Genomic DNA, 19111 nt, shown 5'->3' on the forward strand with positions numbered 1-19111 from the left:
CAAAAAGTTCTATCATTTATGCGAAACTCCCTGGCGCACCTTTGTCTGGCTTAACAAACGTTTCAGTAGGTTTTTCTGGCGCCCCTGTTCACAATCCGGTTTCTGGTCCTTTGTCTATTTCTGTTGGACCCTGCCAATTGAAAGCTCCTCTGATTTTGACGACAGGTTGTAACGAAAATCTGCTTGGTTTAGACTTGTTAAAACGCCTATATGCGACATTATACTGTTCTCCAGAAGGAGTACAGCTTACGTTGGGTAAAAGAATCATCTCTCCAATGTACTTGTCGATGGATGCGCTCCCACCAGAGCTGCGTTCACTCCCTGATACTCTTTGGGCGACTGGTCCTAATGATGTAGGTCTATTGGAAATTCCACCCTATATAGTAACTTTGAAAGCAAATGTCAAACTTCCACGAATTCCACAATACAGAATCTCTAGTGAAGGTGAGCGTGCGCTCCTACTGATAGTGCATGATCTGATTGAGAAAGACGTTATAGAAGAAACTAGAGGTAATGTCTGTAATAGTCCTGTACTGCCTATTTTGAAACGAACTGACCCAACAAAACCTCCAGTATATAGGTTTGTAATTGATCTTAGAGAGGTTAATAAAATTGTGATTCCACAGTTTCCTGTGGTTCCAGACATTACTGCATTGTTAACATTGATTCCTGCTACAGCAGCATGGTTTTCGGTTGTCGACTTGAAAAATGCCTTTTTCAGCATTCCGATAGCCGAGGAAAGCAGAGATATCTTCGGTTTCTCTCTAGGAGGACGAAGCTTCAGGTTTAAACGCGCTCCACAAGGCTATTGTGAAAGCCCATCCATTTACAGTCAAGCATTAAAAAGCCAGTTAGATTCCTTCGTACTTCCTCTTGGTTCTGCTTTAGTACAATATGTCGATGATCTTCTAGTGGCTGCTGATGACAAGGAAACTTGCAAAACAGCTACAATTTCTTTATTGCATCACTTGTCAGATTTGAATCACAAGGTGTCACCTTCAAAAATGCAATACTGCTGCCAAGAAGTGACCTACCTAGGTCATCTCTTGTCAAAGGAGGGAAGGAAGTTGACCCCAGAGAGAATAAAGGCAATTACACAGATGAATGTTCCTAGCACGCAGAGAGAAGTACGTGCCTTTTTTAGGTATTACCTCATATTGTAGGCAATGGATCCCAAATTTTTCTCTTTTGGCAAAACCATTGGTAGCCTTGATTGGGAAAGGTGTTCCGAGTCCGGTACCATGGTCTGCTGAATGTCAGCAGAGTTTTTCTGAATTGCGAAATGCACTGTGTTCAGCACCTGTATTGGGTACACCCGACTACAGTAAGCCATTCACGCTCTATGTCCACGAGAGAGAAGGTTGTGCATTGAGTGTTTTGACACAGAAATTTGGCGATAAACAACGCCCTTGTGCGTATTTTTCATCAACGTTAGATCCGGTAGCCAGAGCATTGCCTAGTTGCTTGAGAGCTGCAGCCGCAGCTGCAGTTTCCATTCGACAATCTGCTGGTTTAGTAATGAACAACATGCTAGTGGTCATGGTTCCTCATGCTGTGGATACACTCATGAACCGAACCAAGACGCAGCACCTTACCAGTGCTAGATTATCAGGTTATGAACTGACACTGTTAGCTAGTCATATTCAGATCAAAAGATGCAATGTATTGAATCCAGCAACATTGTTGCCGACTAGCCAAGAGTCGAGTGATTCCGAACCACACGACTGTTGTTTCAAAACTGAGGAAGAAACAAAAGGACGAATTGATTTAAAAGACACTCCGTTATCAGATCCAGATGGAACGTTGTATGTTGATGGGTCTTGCTTCAAATTGGAGAATGGTGATGTGACTGCTGCCTATGCAGTAACGACTTTGAGTACGATTGTGAGACTGCAAGAGTGAGTCAGAATTCTGCCCAGGCTGCAGAATTGATCGTGCTAACAAGAGCGTGCGTTTTAGCTAAGGGAAAGAGAGTGAATGTGTTCACAGATAGTCAGTATGCGTTCGGCGTGGCCCATAGTTTTGGCCGTTTGTGGAAAGAGAGAGGTTTCATTACGTCCCATGGGACTAAGATTCAACATGGTCAGCTAGTTAATGACTTGTTGGAATCTCTAACCTTGCCGACTGAAGTTGCGATTGTGAAATGCAGTGCTCATAAAGCAATCACGGATGATGTTGGTCGTGGGAATGCTTTTGCCGATGAGACTGCAAAACAGACAGCTAGAAACATGATGAGTAGAATGTATGTTGCAACGTCTGCAAGATGGATTTCTGAGTCTGGAATGTGTGAAGACACAGTGGAAAGCGTGAAAGAAATTCAGAACGAGGCGACTGAGGTGTCATTCTCCAAGGTTTCTGTTCGCATTTCAAGGGTTGTGAGGCGTTCATTAATAACAATACACGACTTCGCAACTTTTCGAACAGACCCTTGAATCTTTCGCATAGCTGTCAGTGCACATTTGCTATCTTGGCGCGTTTCTTCACGATGGGAGAGTATACATTGGAGGACAGTGTCTAGAGTTGGAGGTGCTAGGGAGGATATACTGTCGCCTTTAGAGGGTGATGTTGCACAGGTGCTAAGTAGATCTGCTCCAGAGTGGTCCCATCTTAAACTTTTTTTTTGTAGGCGGGGTGACTTATTCTTCTCACTGCCTTACGCATTGTGGCTATTGTATCTCTTTTGCCAGTGTCTGAGTTCTCCTCACTAGAGTCCCCAAGTGAGTCAGACCCTGACCCTGAACCTGATGCTGACCAGATCCCGTCTGAAAGTGAGAAGAAACAGTCTATATCCTGCTCACTGTGGGTCGAGGAAGTAGCGTGATTTATAGCCATAGCTCCTCCAAGATGGAGATTGGGCGTAGTAGCCCCCCGGCGCTGTGTCTACTTCTTGAATCCCAGACCCCTCTGAGGTACATCCATTATTGATATCTCTTGTCTCAGGTTGCAGGCAGGGGGGGTGAGAGGAGCGGGAGGCAGCTGACTGTGCTAACTATGTTTAAGTGCATCTACAGTCACAGATCGAAATTTCTCTGAAACAGCAAGGGTTGTCCCATCAGCCTCCCTGATCACACCACCACCATCTGTATCGCTCCCCTCCTGGTGCTGCTCACCTGTTTCACTTTCTTGCCGTTGTGGAAGCTTCGCCCCTGGCGCTGCTCTCAACAGATCCAAAACAGAAGGTTCGCCCGAAGGTAGCCCTCCAATTCGACTTTTCTTGTCCTCCAGCTTCTCTGTCCTGAGTAACGCACTCCTTGTGTTTTGTTTTTTATCCCCTCCGAGTCTCGGGTGGGGATCCACGGATGTTGCCATTTTGGGAGATGAGCCAGCGCCTAAACCCGCGCTTGAGTGTGTTTTCCCTTTTGTTCCAGTGGGGCCGTGGATTTTTTGAGCCATAGGTTCAGAACACGCCCGGCAAAAATCCGAGCAAAACAAGCAGTGCTTCCTCTCCTCTCTGCCGATTGTCAATGTGGCTAAAAAAGTGAGAAACGCCTTAGTAAGCTCTACACGGCAGAGCGCAGCTCACACTGGGATGGACCAGGACAGAGCTACAGGTACGTAAATGCTGCTTCCATTCCGATCCTGTCCTCTTCCTTTTTTTTCCTTGAGCCCCGTTCTTCGTTTGTTAATTCTTTTCTTTTAATTATTTCTTTCCCAGTCAATTGCGGCTACCGGCAAACAAGCTTTATTCCTGGTACGTAATATTGTCCATTACTGCCGTTTTTCGTGCAAGTTTAATCCATGGTCAGAGAACTGCACACAATAACCGCGACAGAAAGCGCACGTGTTCCATCAATGTGCAGGCAATAGTGGACCACCGGGGAATCTCCACCTACGTCGATGCCAACCACCCAGTGTGCATGATTCCCACATCTTCCCACAGTCCATCATCGACCAGCGCTACCAGGATGGCACCCACGGAAATGCACTGCTCGTTGGCAAGTACCAAATGAACACACCACAAACCTTAACTCCACAATCATGCAACTCACAACACTGAGAATGCACACGTTACAAACTCACATGCAACATGCCACACCCACCCACCAGACACAACAGCACAACTTACTGTGGGAACCTGGGCATGCCATGCACATAAGCCATCAATGGCATGGCACCACAGCCACACGATAGTAGATTGTATGAAGAGGTGGGGACCAGGCATGTGCGAAGGAGGCAAGTGACCCATAAATGAGAATGTACACAATGCCAAGTGTGGCGTGGATGTGCTGGGCAGACTGCAGTATGCAGACCACACACATATCCATGTCGACATACCCCGCTGGTGTTTGGAGTGTAGTGGAGAGTGGATGCAACCATGTCACCCCAGCCAGTGGGGAAGCTTGCGGAAATGTTGCTAGCTACGTGCCCCCCATAAGTGTGAGAGGAGTGGGCTGGCCCCGGCGTACGCCAGGCCAGCGTAGGGGTGTGAATAAAAAGCATGTAACTCTGGGCGTGGTTCTCTTCTGGGATGCCCAACGTCTCTCCCAGGGCGGCGCCTCTCACCTTGTCACGAGGCCAATGCCGTCGCCGTAAGAGGTGTTGCCTGCGATCCTGTGCACCTGCTGCTTCCCGGGTCCCTTGTCCCCGAACCAGTCTTTCCCACTCCTGCACACCCAGGCCTCAATGCTTACCTGCCGAAACCGGCGTGTGTCGAAGAGGACCCACCATTTGCCGGTGCAAGCTCCAAGCCCGAGGGCCGTGACCCTGGCAGCCTCCTCAGACCATCAAGGCCTCCGCAACACAGGCCCGCAGTACTCCTTTTTCATTGACGTACTCCATTGGCATACCCAGCGGACTAGTAGGTCACACATTTGGAACTGAGTCTTGATTACACTATGGCAGAGAACATTATTCATGGCAGAGTTTATATCACTATACTCCCTTCGATGTGGTGCCACCAAGTTTGTGTATAGCATGCCAACCACACGTGTCTGTGGGCCCACGCAGACTACTGCCCTCGGGCCATACTGCGCTCGATTAGGAACTGAGTCTTGATTTAGCAATGGCAGAGTACACATCATTGCACGCAAAGAGAGGTGTAACTGGATGACGCATTTCAGTCAGGAGGAAAAAAGGATCATCGTTACGGAGGTGATCGAACACTACCGACAACTGCCCTGGTATCACTAACTCTGTGTATCGCGAGCCAACGACACGTGGCTGTGGGCCGCTGCCTCCAGCACGTAGTGCGGTCAAATAGGTCACACATTTGGGACTGAGTCTTGATTTAGCAATGGCCAAGTTCATATCATTGTACCGGCATCATCGCAGTCTGCATCCCCTCTCAGCCCCGGGGCCACTAAGTCTGTTCCCTGACATTCATGGACACGCTTTGGTTGAACTTAGGTGGCGTCTGAGTCTATGGACTGGGGGTTGTCTTCATCCTCATGTAGCTGATACCAAATTGGTGGTGAAAACGAGGCTGTAGCATTCCACTCCTCCATTTGCTGCTTCAGGATGGCTTCTGCCCTCTGCATCATGCCCTGGACACCTTCCACTGTCCCCCACAACCCTCCACCACATTCACTTTGGACATCGATGAGGTCAGTCCGCGTAGCCCTACCTCAGTGCACCGCAAGTCACCGTCCTATGGTGGTGTGCCTGTGCCGGCCGCAGTGCATCCGAAGCCACTAACTCTGTGCAGCTCAAGTCATTGACCCTGTCTTCTGAGATATTGGATGGCCTCTGAGACAATGGCCTCGGGGTCATCGAAGCCATGTGTATGTTGCCCTGCGCTGTCGCTGCCTCCGGCAGCAATTGCAGTCCACCAGGGCTCACACATCAACTTGAGTCCTGACCGGCCTGTACATCGCATCACCGCAGGAGGCATACGCCACCACCGCCAGGACCACTTCCAACCACCAACTGCCAGAGTCAAAACAGTGGTACTGGCAAACAGAGTTGCTCACACCAGTCGTGGATGCCATCATCTGCCTGATACCCTGCTCAGTACTCCAGGTGCCACTAACTCAGAGCACCACAACCCATGGTCTGTTACTGATTGAGTTTTGTACTGTGGAGAGGTTACGCAGCAATGTCAGCTCAGGCAGTGTGGGAGACCTGGGATGATGATGAGGAAGATTGTGCAGGTGTAACACACCCCACTGCAGCTGCATCAGGTATATCCTGAAGGGACACAATCCTGGACAATTCATTCACATGAGCACGCTCAGCTCTAGTGCCCCAACCTCAGTGCACTGCAACCCACGGACACTTATGTTTGCATTCTGGGTGACCTCTCTACATGCTCTGGCTACCACCATGATGCTTCGCAGTTGTAAATGTTATGCTGGTGTTTTCTGTTTCCGTTTTAATAGTGATTACTTTTCAAGTTGTTGCCAGCAACAAATACTCCATGTGGGCTGGTTTACACTCACCCCACACCTATCCAGCACAGGCGTCACTGTACGTGTGACCCTGCCAATAAAGGGGCTGGGCGCACGTACCCGTAGCCAGTTCCACAAACTATCTGCGTGTGTCCGTGTGGTCATAATGTAGGCATGAGGGCCCCAGGGACTACAACATTACATTGTGCTGTGTAGAGCGGATGCAACCATGCCACTGCAGGCAGCGGGTTAGAGCCTGGACATGTAGCTTTGTCATCACCCACTTAATGGGTAAGAGGAGTGGACTGGGCTGTCGTACGCAGGTCCAGCGTGGGTGTGTGAATGATAATTGCGTGCCTCAGGCCGTGGTTCTGTACTGGAAATGTGCAAAATGCATGTGTCTCTGTCAGTGTGGGTCTACTTTGTGGGGTGTAGGTTTTCCCTGAAGGGAATTAGACACCCACGTATGTGATCTGGTTCGTCTTCCATGGGTACAGACCCCACCCACACCTGTTTGGCCACCTCCTTTTGGCATTCTGACACCTGGCATTGGAATGCCATGTGTGGTACGGTGAAGTGTTGGAAGCCAGCCGTGCTGGCGGGTGCTTCCTGCTGTGTGGTCTGTGCAGGGGCTGTGTTCTCCTCTATGTAGCTTGGCTGCCCTGGTCCTGGTGGTGGGTTGCCTGGGATGTCCATGAGCTGTTGTAGGGAGTCGATGTCGAAGGTGTGGTGGTCCTCTCCAGCATCACTGATGAGTTGTCTGGTCTGCTCTACTGGAGGTGTTGTTTGTCCCCCTGCAATGTGAAGCGGAGATTCATGTTGACATTGTGTTGACATGAATTTTGGCGCATTGTTCTTGTTTACATGCAGACTGTATGACAATGTACATTGTGGATGTTTTGGAGGTGCTGGATTTTGATGCAGAACTGTAGACATTTGGACTACATGACAGATGTGAAGTTGTACGCGTACATTTCTATCTCACAGTTTCCTGCTCTGTTTGATGTAGTTGGCCTGTTTCTGTGCATGTGCGGAGCCAGTTGTGTCCTCTGTTATGCATTGCCAGGGTTGCATATTGTACCACATTGTCGTCAATGTGGATGTGCAGTTTTTGCTATGTGTGTGCGCTGCAGTGTGCCACCGGGATCACGGACATGATCCAGGGTCATTGTGGGTGTGCAGGGTTCTACACATCGTTGTGCATGTGTGCCATGGTGCCCATCTCCCCCCGCCCCCCCAGTCCCTGGTCGTTACTCACCCCGTTGATGTTGCGTCAGGTCCTCTGGAGCTGTGTCCGGACTCTCAACTCCTTGCACGTCTCCACACTGATGACTGTGGCCTCTGTTTCCCCCTGCTCCTCCTGTGGCGCTGGACTCCCACCTCCTGTTGCAGTTGCTGCCTTCCTGTTAGCAGCAGGTTTGTGCTTGGTTTAGATTTTCACATCATGACAGGGCCTCTTGTCCTCCTCCATTGACCTCCTCGACACTCCGAATTCATTCACGTTAGTCTAAATGTGGGTCAGTTAATGGTAGTGTTCCGTCACCTTCGTGACGCTGATCTGGTAATACTGCGGACTGCACCCCGTCTTCCTCTCCCTCTTTTCCTTGGCCTTCCCTGACCCCGTTGTTTCTTGCTGGTGGTCTGTGGGGCTTGAGGGGCTCGTGATGACCTCTGCACTCGGTCCGGGTGTATCCATGTTGCTACGCACTTTGAAATGTTTTTGGTGTGTTCTTTTTGTTGCTTTTACAGTGCATTTTCCCACCTGACGCATGGGATTTGCAGGCCTGTCGCTGGTTTTCACTGCTTTTTGTATCGAGATTGGCTTCACCTCAACTTTTTTTGCGTTCGTGTTTCGCATTTCTGCGGCGTTGCATTGGCTTTAGCGCGGACATTTGACACGTTGTTGTGGGCCTATCGCATGGTGCGTCCGTGTTGTGAATACTTAGTTAATACAGCGTTATTTTCCCGCAATAGACTGCAATGTTGAAAGTTGCGTTAAGCTAATTTTGCAATAGTTATCGCCCATTCTTGAGAATATCCCCCATTGAGTATGACATTTCCACTTCTGATTGGCATCTCCATCATTTAGATTTTACATCTGCGTAACAGGGCTCCCCGTTATACCAAAGTGTTTTATTAGGTTGACCTGCAGAGCGCATGCGATGTGCTTGAGAAATCTATTGTTTTTAATATAAACTTAAAAGGGATTTACATCCCGCCTCCTCTCTTTCCTGGCTTCTCATTGGTTCCTGTGTGTGCCACTTACTTTTCCTCCATTTCTAGTGGCAGTAGCATATTTTCCTGAATTTACCAATGCTTGTTCTTCTTCTGCTTCTCTTATCAGTTTCCCGTAGCTGAACTACTATTACCATCCGCGTTGGTCAACCTATTTTTTAATAATGGTTTACCTCTTTTTGCTTTTCCGTCTTGCTTCAGATTTCTATGGCAACTTACAGAGAGATCAAATGATTTGCCTAGAATCACAGGATGTTGTACTGCTGGGACCCAAACCGGGAACCCCAGCTCTCGAGTCAGTAGCTTTGGCCGCTGCGCCACATCCTCTCCATTCCTGTGTTACTTGTCAGAGAGCTTTTTCCTTTGGATGACAATGGATAAAAACTGCTTTTTATTTATGGATAAAAACAGCTTTTTATTCATCAAATAGCAGATACTGATGCATTACCAATGATTGAATATTTATTCCAGGCTTCCATGTTTGCGGAGGGTTTTATGTTCAGTGCCTGCTGTGTAATATTTTACCATTGCTGTCTCACTTCTAAAGATAAGATAAGGCTGTGCTCTGGTAATGCTCTGCTTCGAGCAGTTTGCTGGCAGATGTTTTTTTATTTATTGTTAAACTATTTTTATGGCACTGACCAGCGTGCCAAATGGTCACAGAATGCTATAGCTAGCACTTTCTTGTGCCTCTGCTGCGCTGCAATTAACAGTAGGTAAAGTTGCAGTCCTTGATAGTATTTCCTGTATCTCCCTGGGAAGGATTAAAGTCTGAGCTGCATCTTCAGGGATTCAAACTCGTTATTTGTTGGTTCTTCAAAGAGCGCTACAACAGATGCTTTAACCCGCTAAGCTATCGTCAGAATGTGTTCATCCCTGTTAGTTACTCTATTTATAATTTGGTGACACAGCTGTTTGAGCTTACAGAAATGAATGTGTTGTTTTGTAAATGCACAGTAAGTGAACCCAATGTGTAAGAATGTACTCATCACCACACATAAGCAGTAACCAAACTGGGCCAGAGGAGATCTTTGAGTTATGTTCTGTCAGTTAGCAATGCAGGGAATCCTTTTAACAATCCTCAGAAACCATGCATGGCTTTGTGACTCCGTGGCTCATGTGTCTTAATGAGCACCGCTGGTGTAGCTCACTATGGTGTGCGTAAAAGCATGAGGGAGTTGTGGTAACCACAACAGACACTGATACAGAGTGTAAAAGACCCTACCCCATACATGCCAACCCTCCTGATTCAGACAGGAGAGTACAGATTTCAAGGATAGTCTCCTGCCTCTCGATTCCCGCATAGAAAAACCCAATTCCTGGCGGGCTTCAGCCGACAGGGACTGGGGTAAACATCCATTACAACGCGGTCAAAATACCGCGGTGCTATTACGACGCATCTTTTACAACGCAAGTCGTTACCACGACTTGCGCTGGAAGGCGCTCTAGACTAAGGAATAGTAGATTTACTATTCCAACACCTTCCCTACTGTACGTAGGCTGGAGTTTGAATAGTAAATCTTTACTATTCCTAAGTCCAGCACCCTACAGCGCAAGTCGTGGTAAAGGCTTGCGTTATAAAAGATGCGTTGTGATGTACCGCAATCATTTTGATCGCGTTGTAACATCATCCAACCGGGACTGGTTTTGTGCGACTCGTATTATGCACTACCAGTAACTTCAGTGGCGGCTGGTGACATTTGAAAGTGGTGAGGCGTACCGCGGTGAGCAAGCTCGATTGGCATAAGGAGGGCCCCCCCGAGAAATTTTGGGAAAAGTGTGGGCAAATGGTGCATTTTCAAGCAGATTTGAGAAAGCAAGAAGGTTAAAAAAGCAGTGTGAAATTACAGTTATTACATTAATAAAGAGATGTCAATATCATAACATAGGTAGTTGCTTATTCAGTATAATCACAGAACTTTATAACAGACTTCGAGATAATGCTGAGTACCATTCATATATAGCACATTTGACATCAAAATGCTTTTTTTTTTTTAAAGCATTCATCTTATCTGTTTGAGCTTGTAAAATAAGTAAAGCAGTGGCAGCTGGTCATTTTTCAAAAGTGTAAAAATGTTAGGCCCAAGTGAGCCGAACCAATAGAAGTCAAGATCAGGGGGAGGGGGTTCTTCCTCTGAGAAGTTTTTGAAAGAAAAAAAGGGCAAATAGTGCATTTTAGGCTAATTTAGAAAAAAAATGAAAAAGCACTGGAGGCAATGCTCAGGCACTGCTGCACTGCACTGGGCTGTAGAGGCACTGGTGTACTGCGGTGAGCACTGGAGACAATGTTCAGGCACTGTTACACAGCAGTGGGCACTACAGACACGGCTCTACTATAGTATGCACTACAGGCAGTGTACCGACAACGCTTCACTGCAAAGGGCACTACAGACACGGCTCTACTATACAGTGGACCAGCCACAAAGCCACGAGCCTCTAAGCCACAAACACAAAAACCTTTAAAGCTGCTCCCAAGAAATACCAGAGCTTTGCCCCAGCTCTGCTACTTTCCTTTCATTCTGGTGCTTGTAGTATTTCAAATTCCGACCCGTTATAACTAAGACAAGTCATAGAACATTTTTTTTAAACATAACAGGATGCGCTGCTTCAACAATATATGAAAATATATGCGCGGATATTTAAAAAAGTACTGCTGATTCACGAGGCATTTCGCATTTACAGTGCCATATGCTGCTGCATTTCTGTCAGACTGCTTTTCCGGTCTTGAAGTCATTCTTAGTAACAAATCCTTTCCTGCTCAGAAATGTGCCCAGAAATTACCCCACATATTGTTTTTACTGTAATTTGTTCGATAAGTAAATGTGCATAGCAGCACCATCTGAACCGAAGCTGCCGTGGTACACAAACCCGCGCGCTTTCCACACATAAGTTTTGAAATAAAGGCGAGGTTCAGAAAGCCTGAGAGGCTGCAGCGAGCCTGGGACTTAACATGTCACTGCTACTGGCCGCCGACGGCCAGTCTGGGCGTCGCCTCGTTGTGAAGGCCATTGATTACAGCTCCGATAACCACACATGTCTTCTACTGGCATTGCTCCGTTCAGTCACATTAGCATATAAATAGCGCGCTTTCCATACATTTAACATGCCTGTATCCTGAACACCGATTTTCTGTCTGCAGTACCTTACTTCAAGTTCCCGCCTTCAAGTTCAACTGCCGACTCCCGCCGTCCTGTTCTGAATTGATTTCCATGGTGCTCGTTGTCGTCACGCTCAGGCAGGAAGGCAGCAGGCAGCCTCCCTCCCCTTCACCACAGCACAGCGCTGTGATTCGTTCGGCCGGCTGCCCCAACACCACGTGATTTCTCTGTATGCTGCAGCATGCAGAGAACAGGGAGAGTGGGAGGGGTTACTCGAGGGCAGGGGGGAGCGGCTTGCCCGCTGTTAATAATACAATTAATACAGTCTGTTTGGACAGCTGTCCAAACAGACAGTATTAACAACAGTGGGAAAGCCACTCCCCCCTGCTCTTGAGTAACGCCCACTCTCTCAGACAGGAACTTAATCTGCTTTCTCGCCGTGCGAGAAGGCAGAAACAAATGGTAGTATTCTACTATTTGCTTCTACATCTCGCACGGCGAGAAAGCAGTGGGGCGGCGCCCTAACACCCCCATGAAGGATCCGCCTCTGAGTAACTTGCTCCTGCAGGCGAGTGCTTAACATTTGTCACGCTCTTTCTGCCTGCCATTGCGCTTTCTCTGTGCTCTTTCCTGACAGGTGAGGAAAAGCGTATATTTGCTTTTCTCATATGCGACTCTGCAGCAGCACACTTGCAAGTCCCATACACGCCAATAGACTTGATTCATGTCTCAATAGAAGTCAATAGGAGAAATACATTCTCCTGATTATTATTTTTAAATCTCTTACTTTACTCTTCTAAAATGTTGCCTTGTATGCTACCCCCTCAAGCTGATTCATCTGCTCAGTGCCCGGGCAAACTCTCCTGCCTCACCTCCAACTTTCCCCCAACCTGCCCCAAACAGCATAACATTTGCCTACTCTGAAAACCTATGCACCAACAGCATAGAGCAGCAAGTATTTGCAATGCAATCGGTCTCGCCTTTGGTACCTTATATTTATTTAGCTATGCAGCACAGTAGCCTGGGTGCTGAAACATCTACTGTTCTTTAACGTGGAGGTAAAGTAAGTACCAAACTGCGGACCGTGCCATGTGTGGGAACACATGGAGAGAAATATTGCCTTTCTGCGGGAAATGGTATAGTCCAAAGCTCTGTTTTTAATATATCACTGAAACTACAAGATTTGAAAAAAATATTGTCTATGGGTGCTCGTGGAAGACAATTTCTATAGACTGGAATCTAGAGAATACTAAAGTGATTCTGGTATTTTACTGACCTCTACTGGTTGTTTTCTATCAAGACAGTTAAATAGAGGCAGTTGAACAGAAAAAAAGTCCTTAAGCGGAAGCAGACAAGTCCTAGGGCTGATCTCCAGAGCCCACAAAGTACATACACATATAAGTATATACTAAAGTATATACAAGAGGTCTTGAACGCACGACCTAAAAATAGAGAATATCTCCCCATTGCACCAGCCTTCAACCAGCATCTGCCCCCCCTCCCTACTCCCGCATTCAGTCAACCAACTGCCCTCCTACAGTCATTCAGGTCATACCACATGCAAAACGCCCAAGGAGGAGGCCGAAGCTGTCTCCGCTCCAGCAATCAACCATTATAAAATTAGTTTTTTTTTTTATTATTATTATTTTGCATTGATATATCCCGGCCCTGACCCGCTTTTCCAGATGTCCACGTGAAGTACCGGCATTCTGCAAATAAGTAGCCTAGCAACGTCGCAAACACGTGACTTTCTGCAGCTGCAAAGAGCTTGGCGCCTGGAAAAAAGTAAAGTCCCTGGGAGTTCATTAAAAGGGAAAAAAAAACAGGCGGATCATAAACAGCCTGCGTATGCATGTGCTTGTTTTTACGGTTCCTGCGCCTTATTCCCCGGAACTCTCCACAAACATTTCAACGCTAAGGGGAAAGCGGCGGCCACTCTTTGAAGCGCGAGGTGGCCGATAAACACTGTGTTTTATTGCTGCTGAGATCACAGGCCAATCTCATAACATAGTCTGAGCAGACTGGATTTACAACGCCGGCTAGAACAAGATAAAAATACAACTTTGAAAAAGAAAAAAAAAAAGCCCTCAAGAAGCAGGATACAAATTCCTGACTTCAAAAAGAAACATTAATAATCAACAAAGCGAATTAAGCATAAAAAACAGTTTGTTTTTTTATCTGCAACTTGCAATCATTGTATGACATAGAAAGGAGAGATAAGGCACCCAGATACAGAGCTACGAATTAGCCTTTGTTATTAGCAAGCGAAGCTTGCAATTTTAAACGCTGGAAAAAAGACAAGCTTTTAAGTTTTTGGCAGGCCAAAGGACCAATCTATTAAGGAGCTCATGACATTTTCAGGACTGTTTGAAGTAGCAGCCCTAAAGAAGGCCCCACCCTTCTCACACTGACTCAGCTTCTCAATCTCAACAAACAGGTTTACACACAGTGTGCTCGACATACAATACTCGACATGCAAATGAGTTCTGTATTTCTTTCTCTTTTATAATATCACCTATGTACTTCCTCTTATCTCTCTCTCTATTCACATTCTTCTCTGTCTACCTGTTTCTCTGCCTCTCTCTCTTTCCCCTTCTTTGTCTGCTTATAACTCAATCTGCCTCTGTCTCAGGCTTTCTTTCTTTCTTTCTCTAGTTTTTTCTTTCTTTTTTCGTTCTTTTGTTTTTTCTTTCTTTCTCTCGTTCTTTCTTTCTTTCTTTCCTTTTCTCTTTCTTTCTTTCTTCCGTTTTTTCTTTCTTTCTCTCTCTCTCTCTCTCTCTTTCTTTCTTTCTTCTGTTCTTACTCTCTTTCTTTGTTTTTCTTCATCTCTGTCTTTTTCTCCTTCTAGAGTGGGCAGTCAGATGTATACAGCCAGCTAATCACCACATGCTAATATGCTTCATATCTTTGATGCTGTTTATTCTCCAAGGAGTTTAAAGCCAGGTATTGGTGACATGAAAATCCTATGTTAATGTAGGTGAACATTGCAGGTAAGTGTCTCTTTTTTTTTTTTGTGTTCAAAGATTTTTATTAGGAGCTGCAAAGAGATACATCGGTACAAGAAATAGTCGATATCAGTACGATTAATTACAGAACAGTGATAGAAAAATCATATGAATAGGAATATAGAAATTTGGTACCAGTAAAACAATCGAGTCCAGTAAACAATAAGTCCATTACGATAAATAAGGTTCCACATAAAATGTCCTGCGGGCAGCTAGAGCAGAGTTGTGTCCAAGGTTACTCGTTGGCTTGTATAACCTGACCTGGAAAGAAATTGGCACCACCACACAAGAGCAGAAGCATCATAAGTTATACAATTGCGTAAACCAAACATATAGTACATGGGGAAGATGGAGTTATCAAACTGTGGCGAAGAGTGTACAAAACATAGACTGGCCAACATACAGATTGAACCCTATGTGATGAAACGCTCTGAGTGCCCAGTAGTCAAGATTCAAGGAGGTTTGTGTGCGTCAAAGTGATCATCTAGTGAGGACCAGATTTTCCTTAGTGGCGGTCTCCACGGGGTGGAGGTTAGGGATATATTGTCAGCACCTCTCAAGTAAGATACCCAGTTCAACCAGTGTGGAAAGGAGGCTTTGTTCGTGCTTTTCCAGTTATTAAGTATGATTTTAACCCCAGCCATCAGCAGCAGGTCCAGTAGGGCTTTGTCGTCTTCATTGAGTGTGACGGCTTTGGCAAAACCTAGAACAACCGTTGAAAATTCTCTTGGTAGTGTAATATGGAGGACTTCCTTTATAAAACCAAAGATTCTGTCCCAATACGAGGTCACACAGGGGCATTTGAAGATTAGGTGCTCCAGATCTCCTCCCACCCCTGAACAATTCCAACACGTGTCATCGGACTTGATTTTATGCAGAAACAACCTCCTAGGTGTCCAGAAGGCCTTATGTAGAAGCCAGAACTTGGTCTGTGATAGTGTGGGGCATATTTTGTGGCGAGTGGTGGACTCCCAAGTACTGGCCCAGATTGCGTCCGAGTTAGGTGTGGAGGAGAATGAGTCCCAGTAGCGTTGGAGAGGTGCATTTAGGGAGGACGATTGTGGCTGCATTAATTTATACAATCTAGAGACTTGGTGTCCCAGTTTGTTAAGGGAGGGGATTAAGTCTAGGAGGGATGGAGTGACAGCCTTCAGGTTAGCCTTAGTTAGAGCTACTTTAATGTGTAGGAAGTTATAGAATTCAATATTATTGAGTCGAAACTTATCCTGAATTTCTTTAAAGGTTAGGGGGAGCGCGTTTTCGACGAGTTGGTGAGGGAATATGACACCACTGTCTATCCAGGAGGGGTAGTTTAGAGGTTTCCCTTTGTATGTAATGGCGGTGTTGTGCCATAGTGACTCCCAATGCGATTGTCGGAATTGCTGCGGTAGGTATTTACTGACTTTTAAAAGAGCCATTTTAGTGTTTTTGAAGATAGGGCCCGGGCCTAGGTTGGGGCGGAGTTTGACGGTGAGTAGGGCGCAGGGGCTGAGACCCTTCAGTATTGACTTTTCCACAGAGAGCCACACTGGGCTATAGTCAGGCTGGGAGGATATCCAGTGCGACCCCTGTTTTGCTAAAAGGCTATTTAGTAGGTTTTAAAATCCGCCAGGTTGACTCCTCCTAGTTTTTTATGCAAACGAAGCTTTTTTAAACTGATTCTTGCTTTTTTGCCCTGCCAAAGAAATGCCGAGATGTTTTTATCCAATTTAGCATGAAATTCTTCGGAGAGGACGAGTGGGAGCATCGTGACGAGGTAGTTAACCAGGGGGATATCATCATTTTTATGGTTTCAATACGGCCCCACCAGGTGATGAAACGGGGTGACCAACCGTCCAACAGACTTTTGATTTTGTCCAGGATTTTGTTTTCGTTATGTTTAAGGGTACTCAATATCTCATCCGTGAACTCAATTCCCAAATATTTAATCACTCCTGTTTGCCAGAGTAGGCCGGAATCGCCCAGCACTTCTCTCGAAGGGTGGACATTAAGAGGTTTTACTTCGGATTTATCCCTATTTAATTTGTAGCCAGAAAGGGAGGAGTATTTGTCTATCGAGGTCATTAGAGCAACAATGGAGTTAGCAGGGTTTTCCGTCGCGATCAAGATATCGTCTGCATATGCTGCTAACTTGACTCGCCTGTCCCCAAAGGAAATACCTGCAATGTCTCCGTTATTTTTGATATCTGTAATGAGGGGCTCAAGGGCTAGTAGAAAGAGAGCTGGTGAGAGAGGGCAGCCCTGTCTGGTACCTTGGTATAGACGGAACGGTTCCGAGAGGGTGCCGCTTATAGCTATCCTGGCCGAAGGTGCAGAGTAGAGGGCCATCACCATCCTGGTAAAGGGGTCTCCAAGGTTGAAAGAGTATATACACCGGCGTAGAAAGGACCATGAGACCTTGTCAAAGGCCTTTTCCGCGTCCAACGTTATTGCTACCATTGGCGCGGGAGAGGATTTTGCCTTTTCTAGAATATGACATAGTAGTCTCGTGTTGTCGTTGGACATCCTGTTCTTTAGGAAGCCAACCTGCGAGGGGCTAATTAATTTGTGGAGAATGGAGTTTAGTCTGGTCGCTAAGATTTTAGCATAAATCTTGCAATCCAGATTTATCAAGGATATGGGACGGTAATGTTTAGCGAGTAGTGGGTCCTTCCCCTCTTTTGGCAGCACTATAATCGTGGCCTCACTCATTGAGGGAGAAACACCGTTATTGTTTGCAGTGGAGTTAAAGAGCTTAAGGAGCGGGGGGCTAATTTGGTGCTAAAAGGGTGCAGTGAAGCCGTCTGGACCGGGGGCCTTATTATTCTTCAGGGTGTTAATTGCTGCTTTGATTTCTGAACCAGAGATTGGGGTGTCCAGATGGGATCTGTCAGCTTCAGAAAGTTTCGGGAGGTGGAGTGAAGTGAGGTAATCAGCGCAGGCTGATTCGTCTAATAATTTGTCATTTTTGTAAAGATCTTCGTAGAATTTTTTTAAAGTATCAAGGATGTTAGACTGTTTGGTTTGTGTGACGTTGCTTGGATCTTTAATGGACGATATGGTAGTCAGTTTCTGTTTGTGTTTGAGGTAGGAGGCCAACAGTTTCCCTGCTTTGTTCCCCTTGCACAGTTTTAGAGCGATTAATCCATACCCCCGCCCGTTTGCTGGTGATGGTGTTATATTCGTATTTTTTCTTGGTCAACGTATCTAAAACTGTAGAGTCAAGCGGGTTGGATTTGTGTTGGGCTTCCAGTGTGCCAATCTGATGCTCTAGAGACTCTAGTTCTTTAATGAGCGCCTTGTTTACCCTTGCCCTAATAGTGATGATGGCCCCGCGAATTGTGGCCTTCAGAGCATCCCACAGGGTGGTAGGTGTAGTGTCGGAGGTGTCATTTAAGGAAAGATATTCCTCAATGGCGTCCGATATTATTAACTTGTTCGTGGGGTCTGAAAGTGTCTCGTCATTGAAGCGCCATCTCCTCGGTGGGAGAATCGATCTGGAACCAGCCAGTTTGGTGCGGATACATGCTTGATCAGAGACTAATTTGGGGGCTATCTCTGTCTCCTCTATAAGGTGAGTGAAGGGGATTGAGACCAAAATGAAGTCGATACGTGAATAGGAATTGTGAGGTGCAGAGTAAAACGTGTAATCCCTACCGTCTGGGTTTTGTAGGCGCCATGAGTCTTTCAGGTGGTATCTGTCACATAGGCGAAGGAGGGCGTCATGCGAGCGAGAGGGGTGGAAGGCACACTTGGATTGCCTATCGAGGATTGGGTCCAGGGGGAGATTAAAGTCACCTCCCAACCCGCGGCTGCGGAGCCGGAAACTGGACGCCGCGACCTAACATAGAGCGCGGCTTGAGAGGCCGCTGGAGATCCGCTGTGACGGGAGGCGGGAGCCTGGCATCGAGGAGATAGCAGCCCGGAACTACGCTGGTGAGTCCCTGCTGCCTTTTGGAGGTGACCTGAAGCGAGGCTGACCTGAAAGCGTGGTAGACCCGAAGATCAACATATGAGAGGCGGCCGTTGCAAGTACTCCTGGTTCGGGTCTGCCATCTTGCTGAGGCGGGCACACACTGATCGGGGCTGCCTGTGATCGAATAGAGAGCCGTGATAGGGGGCTGCTTCTGGAGGTCGGAGAGGAGTGGGCAGCGGAGGTGCTTTGCGGGGAGGCGGATTCAGCCTACTGCCCCCCTACATATGTGTGCTCTGGACAGGGCAAGCGTCCTGGCATTGTACGCCGAACCTGCATTGCTGCTTGCACCCCTTTGCCCGGGATACTCCGTTGTGGAACCGAAGCCCCTGCCACAAGACCCCATTGCCCGGTGACCCTCGTTCGCTGCTGCGAAGTTGGTGAGCCCGCCATTTTGGGCTCTGGTATTCTTCTGCTCCACACACTGCCGGCGGAAGGAGACGGATGAAATACTCGCGGGACGTTTGGAAGAGCGGCCTAGACATACACACCCTG

Source organism: Lissotriton helveticus, chromosome 4_2, assembly GCF_964261635.1.
Source record: "Lissotriton helveticus chromosome 4_2, aLisHel1.1, whole genome shotgun sequence".
In the NCBI taxonomy this organism is placed as follows: domain Eukaryota; kingdom Metazoa; phylum Chordata; class Amphibia; order Caudata; family Salamandridae; genus Lissotriton; species Lissotriton helveticus.